Consider the following 10587-nt stretch of genomic DNA (forward strand, 5'->3'; position numbering starts at 1 on the left):
CGTCTCTGTCAGTCGCAAGGAAGCTGTATTTGAAGGTGAAGGTGATTTTGTAGACATGTGTGAAAGACATGTTCTGAAATGCAAGTGTTGTTGTTTGGAGAGCACATCGGTTACGTGTCAGATGTGTAGTCAAGCAGTAATTTGTCGCCATAGCTGCAAATATTAGCCGGTAATATGAAGTGTTGTCAGCTAAAGTCTGATGATGCAGACGACCGTAAGGACGAAGTACCCAAGAGTACCGCTAGGCCGCGCCTCTTTAGCTCAGTGGTAGAGCACTGGTCTAATAAACCAGGGGTCGTAAGTTCCATCCTCACAGGAGAAAGATGAATTTTGGAAATCAGTTGCGCGTCGTGGCCGTATAGCAAACAGTACCTGTGATGACGAACAATTAGCGACAGGCGTTTTTTTAAGAATCACTCTCAGATGCGATTAAGGCGAATGGCGCAGATAAAGCATTTGCCAAAGCGGTACAGCATAAGGTGGGACGAGGCAGTCTGAATTACATTTTATAGATGTATTTCTCACATATCTCAGAGCCTCTCGCGATATTCGTCGTCGTCGTCGTCGTCGTCGCCGCCGCCGCCGCTTCTGCAGAAGTAGCAAATGGCAATCGTAGCAAATGCGGCGAGGGACGCCCTGCCTTCGATTCCGAATGCACAAAGTGTGTGGTCTTGTTTCTCAGTCTATATTTGGTCGGTCACGTCAGAGGTTGAATGTAACGAATGGGTGGGAAAGAGCAAGGGACAGTGGCTGTGTAGAACGAAAACACAAATCCTCAGGGGTGTGAGCGTTTCGAGATGAGTCGTATACATGTAAATGTTGGTCGTCAGTGACCGTGTGGCCTAATGGATAAGGCGTCGGACTTCGGATCTGAAGATTACAGGTTCGAATGCTGTCACGCTTGTGTTTTTCCAGTTCTGAAAAAGAAACATAACGTTTTAATGTAGCAATTGAGCAGTACGAAACCGTCAGAATGTTGCTGTTGACCATTTTTTGCTTGGAGATGCTCTTGAGCTTGAAACACACACAACAAGACCGGTGTTAACTAGCGAAATGGTCGGCAGAGTGCCGACACAGCGAGTTTTGACTATCACTTGCACATCTAAAACAACGTCGGAAAGTAACTCGTTCGGCTTTTGAGTCACATAAAGTATGTGCGTTAATTTTGACGCCACTAGCTCTGCATGTTGTCATGCAATTTCTTTACCTCTCAGAAATGATTATGACATAAAAGTGAAGTACGTGACGAGTGTGACGTTAGGAAAACATTAGGCATCATGGGGAGATTCTGTATGGGACCACCCAACCCAAACGAGTACTGTGTGACGTGCTACCCGGCAGGTATTCACCGAGGTAGCCGGCTAGCTCAGTCGGTAGAGCGTCAGACTCTTAATCTCAGGGTCGTGGGTTCGAGCCAGACGCTGGGCGGAACGGAATTTTGTTCCGCTGCAAGTGTAAATTACCGTTTTTCTGATTAACGAGATTTAATGGAAATAGCAACTTTAAACTTTGCCTACGTCTCTGTCAGTCGCAAGGAAGCTGTATTTGAAGGTGAAGGTGATTTTGTAGACATGTGTGAAAGACATGTTCTGAAATGCAAGTGTTGTTGTTTGGAGAGCACATCGGTTACGTGTCAGATGTGTAGTCAAGCAGTAATTTGTCGCCATAGCTGCAAATATTAGCCGGTAATATGAAGTGTTGTCAGCTAAAGTCTGATGATGCAGACGACCGTAAGGACGAAGTACCCAAGAGTACCTCTAGGCCGCGCCTCTTTAGCTCAGTGGTAGAGCACTGGTCTAATAAACCAGGGGTCGTAAGTTCCATCCTCACAGGAGAAAGATGAATTTTGGAAATCAGTTGCGCGTCGTGGCCGTATAGCAAACAGTACCTGTGATGACGAACAATTAGCGACAGGCGTTTTTTTAAGAATCACTCTCAGATGCGATTAAGGCGAATGGCGCAGATAAAGCATTTGCCAAAGCGGTACAGCAAAAGGTGGGACGAGGCAGTCTGAATTACATTTTATAGATGTATTTCTCACATATCTCAGAGCCTCTCGCGATATTCGTCGTCGTCGTCGTCGTCGTCGTCGTCGTCGCCGCCGCCGCCGCTTCTGCAGAAGTAGCAAATGGCAATCGTAGCAAATGCGGCGAGGGACGCCCTGCCTTCGATTCCGAATGCACAAAGTGTGTGGTCTTGTTTCTCAGTCTATATTTGGTCGGTCACGTCAGAGGTTGAATGTAACGAATGGGTGGGAAAGAGCAAGGGGCAGCGGCTGTGTAGAACGAAAACACAAATCCTCAGGGGTGTGAGCGTTCCGAGATGAGTCGTATACATGTAAATGTTGGTCGTCAGTGACCGTGTGGCCTAATGGATAAGGCGTCGGACTTCGGATCTGAAGATTACAGGTTCGAATGCTGTCACGCTTGTGTTTTTCCAGTTCTGAAAAAGAAACATAACGTTTTAATGTAGCAATTGAGCAGTACGAAACCGTCTGAATGTTGCTGTTGACCATTTTTTGCTTGGAGATGCTCTTGAGCTTGAAACACACACAACAAGACCGGTGTTAACTAGCGAAATGGTCGGCAGAGTGCCGACACAGCGAGTTTTGACTATCACTTGCACATCTAAAACAACGTCGGAAAGTAACTCGTTCGGCTTTTGAGTCACATAAAGTATGTGCGTTAATTTTGACGCCACTAGCTCTGCATGTTGTCATGCAATTTCTTTACCTCTCAGAAATGATTATGACATAAAAGTGAAGTACGTGACGAGTGTGACGTTAGGAAAACATTAGGCATCATGGGGAGATTCTGTATGGGACCACCCAACCCAAACGAGTACTGTGTGACGTGCTACCCGGCAGGTATTCACCGAGGTAGCCGGCTAGCTCAGTCGGTAGAGCGTCAGACTCTTAATCTCAGGGTCGTGGTTTCGAGCCAGACGCTGGGCGGAACGGAATTTTGTTCCGCTGCAAGTGTAAATTACCGTTTTTCTGATTAACGAGATTTAATGGAAATAGCAACTTTAAACTTTGCCTACGTCTCTGTCAGTCGCAAGGAAGCTGTATTTGAAGGTGAAGGTGATTTTGTAGACATGTGTGAAAGACATGTTCTGAAATGCAAGTGTTGTTGTTTGGAGAGCACATCGGTTACGTGTCAGATGTGTAGTCAAGCAGTAATTTGTCGCCATAGCTGCAAATATTAGCCGGTAATATGAAGTGTTGTCAGCTAAAGTCTGATGATGCAGACGACCGTAAGGACGAAGTACCCAAGAGCACCGCTAGGCCGCGCCTCTTTAGCTCAGTGGTAGAGCACTGGTCTAATAAACCAGGGGTCGTAAGTTCCATCCTCACAGGAGAAAGATGAATTTTGGAAATCAGTTGCGCGTCGTGGCCGTATAGCAAACAGTACCTGTGATGACGAACAATTAGCGACAGGCGTTTTTTTAAGAATCACTCTCAGATGCGATTAAGGCGAATGGCGCAGATAAAGCATTTGCCAAAGCGGTACAGCATAAGGTGGGACGAGGCAGTCTGAATTACATTTTATAGATGTATTTCTCACATATCTCAGAGCCTCTCGCGATATTCGTCGTCGTCGTCGTCGACGTCGTCGTCGTCGTCGCCGCCGCCGCCGCTTCTGCAGAAGTAGCAAATGGCAATCGTAGCAAATGCGGCGAGGGACGCCCTGCTTCGATTCCGAATGCACAAAGTGTGTGGTCTTGTTTCTCAGTCTATATTTGGTCGGTCACGTCAGAGGTTGAATGTAACGAATGGGTGGGAAAGAGCAAGGGGCAGTGGCTGTGTAGAACGAAAACACAAATCCTCAGGGGTGTGAGCGTTTCGAGATGAGTCGTATACATGTAAATGTTGGTCGTCAGTGACCGTGTGGCCTAATGGATAAGGCGTCGGACTTCGGATCTGAAGATTACAGGTTCGAATGCTGTCACGCTTGTGTTTTTCCAGTTCTGAAAAAGAAACATAACGTTTTAATGTAGCAATTGAGCAGTACGAAACCGTCTGAATGTTGCTGTTGACCATTTTTTGCTTGGAGATGCTCTTGAGCTTGAAACACACACAACAAGACCGGTGTTAACTAGCGAAATGGTCGGCAGAGTGCCGACACAGCGAGTTTTGACTATCACTTGCACATCTAAAACAACGTCGGAAAGTAACTCGTTCGGCTTTTGAGTCACATAAAGTATGTGCGTTAATTTTGACGCCACTAGCTCTGCATGTTGTCATGCAATTTCTTTACCTCTCAGAAATGATTATGACATAAAAGTGAAGTACGTGACGAGTGTGACGTTAGGAAAACGTTAGGCATCATGGAGAGATTCTGTACGGGACCACCCAACCCAAACGAGTACTGTGTGACGTGCTACCCGGCAGGTATTCACCGAGGTAGCCGGCTAGCTCAGTCGGTAGAGCGTCAGACTCTTAATCCCAGGGTCGTGGGTTCGAGCCAGACGCTGGGCGGAACGGAATTTTGTTCCGCTGCAAGTGTAAATTACCGTTTTTCTGATTAACGAGATTTAAGGGAAATAGCAACTTTAAACTTTGCCTACGTTTTTGTCAGTCGCAAGGAAGCTGTATTTGAAGGTGAAGGTGATTTTGTAGACATGTGTGAAAGACATGTTCTGAAATGCAAGTGTTGTTGTTTGGAGAGCACATCGGTTACGTGTCAGATGTGTAGTCAAGCAGTAATTTGTCGCCATAGCTGCAAATATTAGCCGGTAATATGAAGTGTTGTCAGCTAAAGTCTGATGATGCAGACGACCGTAAGGACGAAGTACCCAAGAGTACCGCTAGGCCGCGCCTCTTTAGCTCAGTGGTAGAGCACTGGTCTAATAAACCAGAGGTCGTAAGTTCCATCCTCACAGGAGAAAGATGAATTTTGGAAATCAGTTGCGCGTCGTGGCCGTATAGCAAACAGTACCTGTGATGACGAACAATTAGCGACAGGCGTTTTTTTAAGAATCACTCTCAGATGCGATTAAGGCGAATGGCGCAGATAAAGCATTTGCCAAAGCGGTACAGCATAAGGTGGGACGAGGCAGTCTGAATTACATTTTATAGATGTATTTCTCACATATCTCAGAGCCTCTCGCGATATTCGTCGTCGTCGTCGTCGTCGTCGTCGTCGTCGCCGCCGCCGCCGCTTCTGCAGAAGTAGCAAATGGCAATCGTAGCAAATGCGGCGAGGGACGCCCTGCCTTCGATTCCGAATGCACAAAGTGTGTGGTCTTGTTTCTCAGTCTATATTTGGTCGGTCACGTCAGAGGTTGAATGTAACGAATGGGTGGGAAAGAGCAAGGGACAGTGGCTGTGTAGAACGAAAACACAAATCCTCAGGGGTGTGAGCGTTTCGAGATGAGTCGTATACATGTAAATGTTGGTCGTCAGTGACCGTGTGGCCTAATGGATAAGGCGTCGGACTTCGGATCTGAAGATTACAGGTTCGAATGCTGTCACGCTTGTGTTTTTCCAGTTCTGAAAAAGAAACATAACGTTTTAATGTAGCAATTGAGCAGTACGAAACCGTCTGAATGTTGCTGTTGACCATTTTTTGCTTGGAGATGCTCTTGAGCTTGAAACACACACAACAAGACCGGTGTTAACTAGCGAAATGGTCGGCAGAGTGCCGACACAGCGAGTTTTGACTATCACTTGCACATCTAAAACAACGTCGGAAAGTAACTCGTTCGGCTTTTGAGTCACATAAAGTATGTGCGTTAATTTTGACGCCACTAGCTCTGCATGTTGTCATGCAATTTCTTTACCTCTCAGAAATGATTATGACATAAAAGTGAAGTACGTGACGAGTGTGACGTTAGGAAAACATTAGGCATCATGGGGAGATTCTGTATGGGACCACCCAACCCAAACGAGTACTGTGTGACGTGCTACCCGGCAGGTATTCACCGAGGTAGCCGGCTAGCTCAGTCGGTAGAGCGTCAGACTCTTAATCTCAGGGTCGTGGGTTCGAGCCAGACGCTGGGCGGAACGGAATTTTGTTCCGCTGCAAGTGTAAATTACCGTTTTTCTGATTAACGAGATTTAATGGAAATAGCAACTTTAAACTTTGCCTACGTCTCTGTCAGTCGCAAGGAAGCTGTATTTGAAGGTGAAGGTGATTTTGTAGACATGTGTGAAAGACATGTTCTGAAATGCAAGTGTTGTTGTTTGGAGAGCACATCGGTTACGTGTCAGATGTGTAGTCAAGCAGTAATTTGTCGCCATAGCTGCAAATATTAGCCGGTAATATGAAGTGTTGTCAGCTAAAGTCTGATGATGCAGACGACCGTAAGGACGAAGTACCCAAGAGTACCGCTAGGCCGCGCCTCTTTAGCTCAGTGGTAGAGCACTGGTCTAATAAACCAGGGGTCGTAAGTTCCATCCTCACAGGAGAAAGATGAATTTTGGAAATCAGTTGCGCGTCGTGGCCGTATAGCAAACAGTACCTGTGATGACGAACAATTAGCGACAGGCGTTTTTTTAAGAATCACTCTCAGATGCGATTAAGGCGAATGGCGCAGATAAAGCATTTGCCAAAGCGGTACAGCATAAGGTGGGACGAGGCAGTCTGAATTACATTTTATAGATGTATTTCTCACATATCTCAGAGCCTCTCGCGATATTCGTCGTCGTCGTCGTCGTCGTCGTCGTCGTCGTCGTCGCCACCGCCGCCGCTTCTGCAGAAGTAGCAAATGGCAATCGTAGCAAATGCGGCGAGGGACGCCCTGCCTTCGATTCCGAATGCACAAAGTGTGTGGTCTTGTTTCTCAGTCTATATTTGGTCGGTCACGTCAGAGGTTGAATGTAACGAATGGGTGGGAAAGAGCAAGGGGCAGTGGCTGTGTAGAACGAAAACACAAATCCTCAGGGGTGTGAGCGTTTCGAGATGAGTCGTATACATGTAAATGTTGGTCGTCAGTGACCGTGTGGCCTAATGGATAAGGCGTCGGACTTCGGATCTGAAGATTACAGGTTCGAATGCTGTCACGCTTGTGTTTTTCCAGTTCTGAAAAAGAAACATAACGTTTTAATGTAGCAATTGAGCAGTACGAAACCGTCTGAATGTTGCTGTTGACCATTTTTTGCTTGGAGATGCTCTTGAGCTTGAAACACACACAACAAGACCGGTGTTAACTAGCGAAATGGTCGGCAGAGTGCCGACACAGCGAGTTTTGACTATCACTTGCACATCTAAAACAACGTCGGAAAGTAACTCGTTCGGCTTTTGAGTCACATAAAGTATGTGCGTTAATTTTGACGCCACTAGCTCTGCATGTTGTCATGCAATTTCTTTACCTCTCAGAAATGATTATGACATAAAAGTGAAGTACGTGACGAGTGTGACGTTAGGAAAACGTTAGGCATCATGGAGAGATTCTGTACGGGACCACCCAACCCAAACGAGTACTGTGTGACGTGCTACCCGGCAGGTATTCACCGAGGTAGCCGGCTAGCTCAGTCGGTAGAGCGTCAGACTCTTAATCCCAGGGTCGTGGGTTCGAGCCAGACGCTGGGCGGAACGGAACTTTGTTCCGCTGCAAGTGTAAATTACCGTTTTTCTGATTAACGAGATTTAATGGAAATAGCAACTTTAAACTTTGCCTACGTCTCTGTCAGTCGCAAGGAAGCTGTATTTGAAGGTGAAGGTGATTTTGTAGACATGTGTGAAAGACAAGTTCTGAAATGCAAGTGTTGTTGTTTGGAGAGCACATCGGTTACGTGTCAGATGTGTAGTCAAGCAGTAATTTGTCGCCATAGCTGCTAATATTAGCCGGTAATATGAAGTGTTGTCAGCTAAAGTCTGATGATGCAGACGACCGTAAGGACGAAGTACCCAAGGGTACCGCTAGGCCGCGCCTCTTTAGCTCAGTGGTAGAGCACTGGTCTAATAAACCAGCGCTCGTAAGTTCCATCCTCACAGGAGAAAGATGAATTTTGGAAATCAGTTGCGCGTCGTGGCCGTATAGCAAACAGTACCTGTGATGACGAACAATTAGCGACAGGCGTTTTTTTAAGAATCACTCTCAGATGCGATTAAGGCGAATGGCGCAGATAAAGCATTTGCCAAAGCGGTACAGCATAAGGTGGGACGAGGCAGTCTGAATTACATTTTATAGACGTATTTCTCACATATGTCAGAGCCTCTCGCGATATTCGTCGTCGTCGTCGTCGTCGTCGTCGTCGTCGCCGCCGCCGCTTCTGCAGAAGTAGCAAATGGCAATCGTAGCAAATGCGGCGAGGGACGCCCTGCCTTCGATTCCGAATGCACAAAGTGTGTGGTCTTGTTTCTCAGTCTATATTTGGTCGGTCACGTCAGAGGTTGAATGTAACGAATGGGTGGGAAAGAGCAAGGGGCAGCGGCTGTGTAGAACGAAAACACAAATCCTCAGGGGTGTGAGCGTTCCGAGATGAGTCGTATACATGTAAATGTTGGTCGTCAGTGACCGTGTGGCCTAATGGATAAGGCGTCGGACTTCGGATCTGAAGATTACAGGTTCGAATGCTGTCACGCTTGTGTTTTTCCAGTTCTGAAAAAGAAACATAACGTTTTAATGTAGCAATTGAGCAGTACGAAACCGTCTGAATGTTGCTGTTGACCATTTTTTGCTTGGAGATGCTCTTGAGCTTGAAACACACACAACAAGACCGGTGTTAACTAGCGAAATGGTCGGCAGAGTGCCGACACAGCGAGTTTTGACTATCACTTGCACATCTAAAACAACGTCGGAAAGTAACTCGTTCGGCTTTTGAGTCACATAAAGTATGTGCGTTAATTTTGACGCCACTAGCTCTGCATGTTGTCATGCAATTTCTTTACCTCTCAGAAATGATTATGACATAAAAGTGAAGTACGTGACGAGTGTGACGTTAGGAAAACGTTAGGCATCATGGAGAGATTCTGTACGGGACCACCCAACCCAAACGAGTACTGTGTGACGTGCTACCCGGCAGGTATTCACCGAGGTAGCCGGCTAGCTCAGTCGGTAGAGCGTCAGACTCTTATTCCCAGGGTCGTGGGTTCGAGCCAGACACTGGGCGGAACGGAATTTTGTTCCGCTGCAAGTGTAAATTACCGTTTTTCTGATTAACGAGATTTAATGGAAATAGCAACTTTAAACTTTGCCTACGTCTCTGTCAGTCGCAAGGAAGCTGTATTTGAAGGTGAAGGTGATTTTGTAGACATGTGTGAAAGACAAGTTCTGAAATGCAAGTGTTGTTGTTTGGAGAGCACATCGGTTACGTGTCAGATGTGTAGTCAAGCAGTAATTTGTCGCCATAGCTGCTAATATTAGCCGGTAATATGAAGTGTTGTCAGCTAAAGTCTGATGATGCAGACGACCGTAAGGACGAAGTACCCAAGAGTACCGCTAGGCCGCGCCTCTTTAGCTCAGTGGTAGAGCACTGGTCTAATAAACCAGGGGTCGTAAGTTCCATCCTCACAGGAGAAAGATGAATTTTGGAAATCAGTTGCGCGTCGTGGCCGTATAGCAAACAGTACCTGTGATGACGAACAATTAGCGACAGGCGTTTTTTTAAGAATCACTCTCAGATGCGATTAAGGCGAATGGCGCAGATAAAGCATTTGCCAAAGCGGTACAGCAAAAGGTGGGACGAGGCAGTCTGAATTACATTTTATAGATGTATTTCTCACATATCTCAGAGCCTCTCGCGATATTCGTCGTCGTCGTCGTCGTCGTCGTCGTCGTCGCCGCCGCCGCCGCTTCTGCAGAAGTAGCAAATGGCAATCGTAGCAAATGCGGCGAGGGACGCCCTGCCTTCGATTCCGAATGCACAAAGTGTGTGGTCTTGTTTCTCAGTCTATATTTGGTCGGTCACGTCAGAGGTTGAATGTAACGAATGGGTGGGAAAGAGCAAGGGGCAGCGGCTGTGTAGAACGAAAACACAAATCCTCAGGGGTGTGAGCGTTCCGAGATGAGTCGTATACATGTAAATGTTGGTCGTCAGTGACCGTGTGGCCTAATGGATAAGGCGTCGGACTTCGGATCTGAAGATTACAGGTTCGAATGCTGTCACTCTTGTGTTTTTCCAGTTCTGAAAAAGAAACATAACGTTTTAATGTAGCAATTGAGCAGTACGAAACCGTCTGAATGTTGCTGTTGACCATTTTTTGCTTGGAGATGCTCTTGAGCTTGAAACACACACAACAAGACCGGTGTTAACTAGCGAAATGGTCGGCAGAGTGCCGACACAGCGAGTTTTGACTATCACTTGCACATCTAAAACAACGTCGGAAAGTAACTCGTTCGGCTTTTGAGTCACATAAAGTATGTGCGTTAATTTTGACGCCACTAGCTCTGCATGTTGTCATGCAATTTCTTTACCTCTCAGAAATGATTATGACATAAAAGTGAAGTACGTGACGAGTGTGACGTTAGGAAAACGTTAGGCATCATGGAGAGATTCTGTACGGGACCACCCAACCCAAACGAGTACTGTGTGACGTGCTACCCGGCAGGTATTCACCGAGGTAGCCGGCTAGCTCAGTCGGTAGAGTGTCAGACTCTTAATCCCAGGGTCGTGGGTTCGAGCCAGACGCTGGGCGGAAC

The 10587-nt window shown here is 46.7% G+C and overlaps 1 non-coding gene across 1 annotated transcript; it reads left to right on the forward strand.

Moving 5' to 3' along the window:
- The first annotated feature begins 4818 nt into the window (after positions 1–4818).
- Positions 4819–4890, forward strand: Trnai-aau (transfer RNA isoleucine (anticodon AAU)). Its single transcript has one exon. It is a non-coding gene; the product is annotated as a tRNA-Ile (tRNA).
- The last annotated feature ends 5697 nt before the right edge of the window (positions 4891–10587 follow it).

This window comes from Schistocerca gregaria, chromosome 3 (genome assembly GCF_023897955.1).
Source record: "Schistocerca gregaria isolate iqSchGreg1 chromosome 3, iqSchGreg1.2, whole genome shotgun sequence".
Taxonomy (NCBI): domain Eukaryota; kingdom Metazoa; phylum Arthropoda; class Insecta; order Orthoptera; family Acrididae; genus Schistocerca; species Schistocerca gregaria.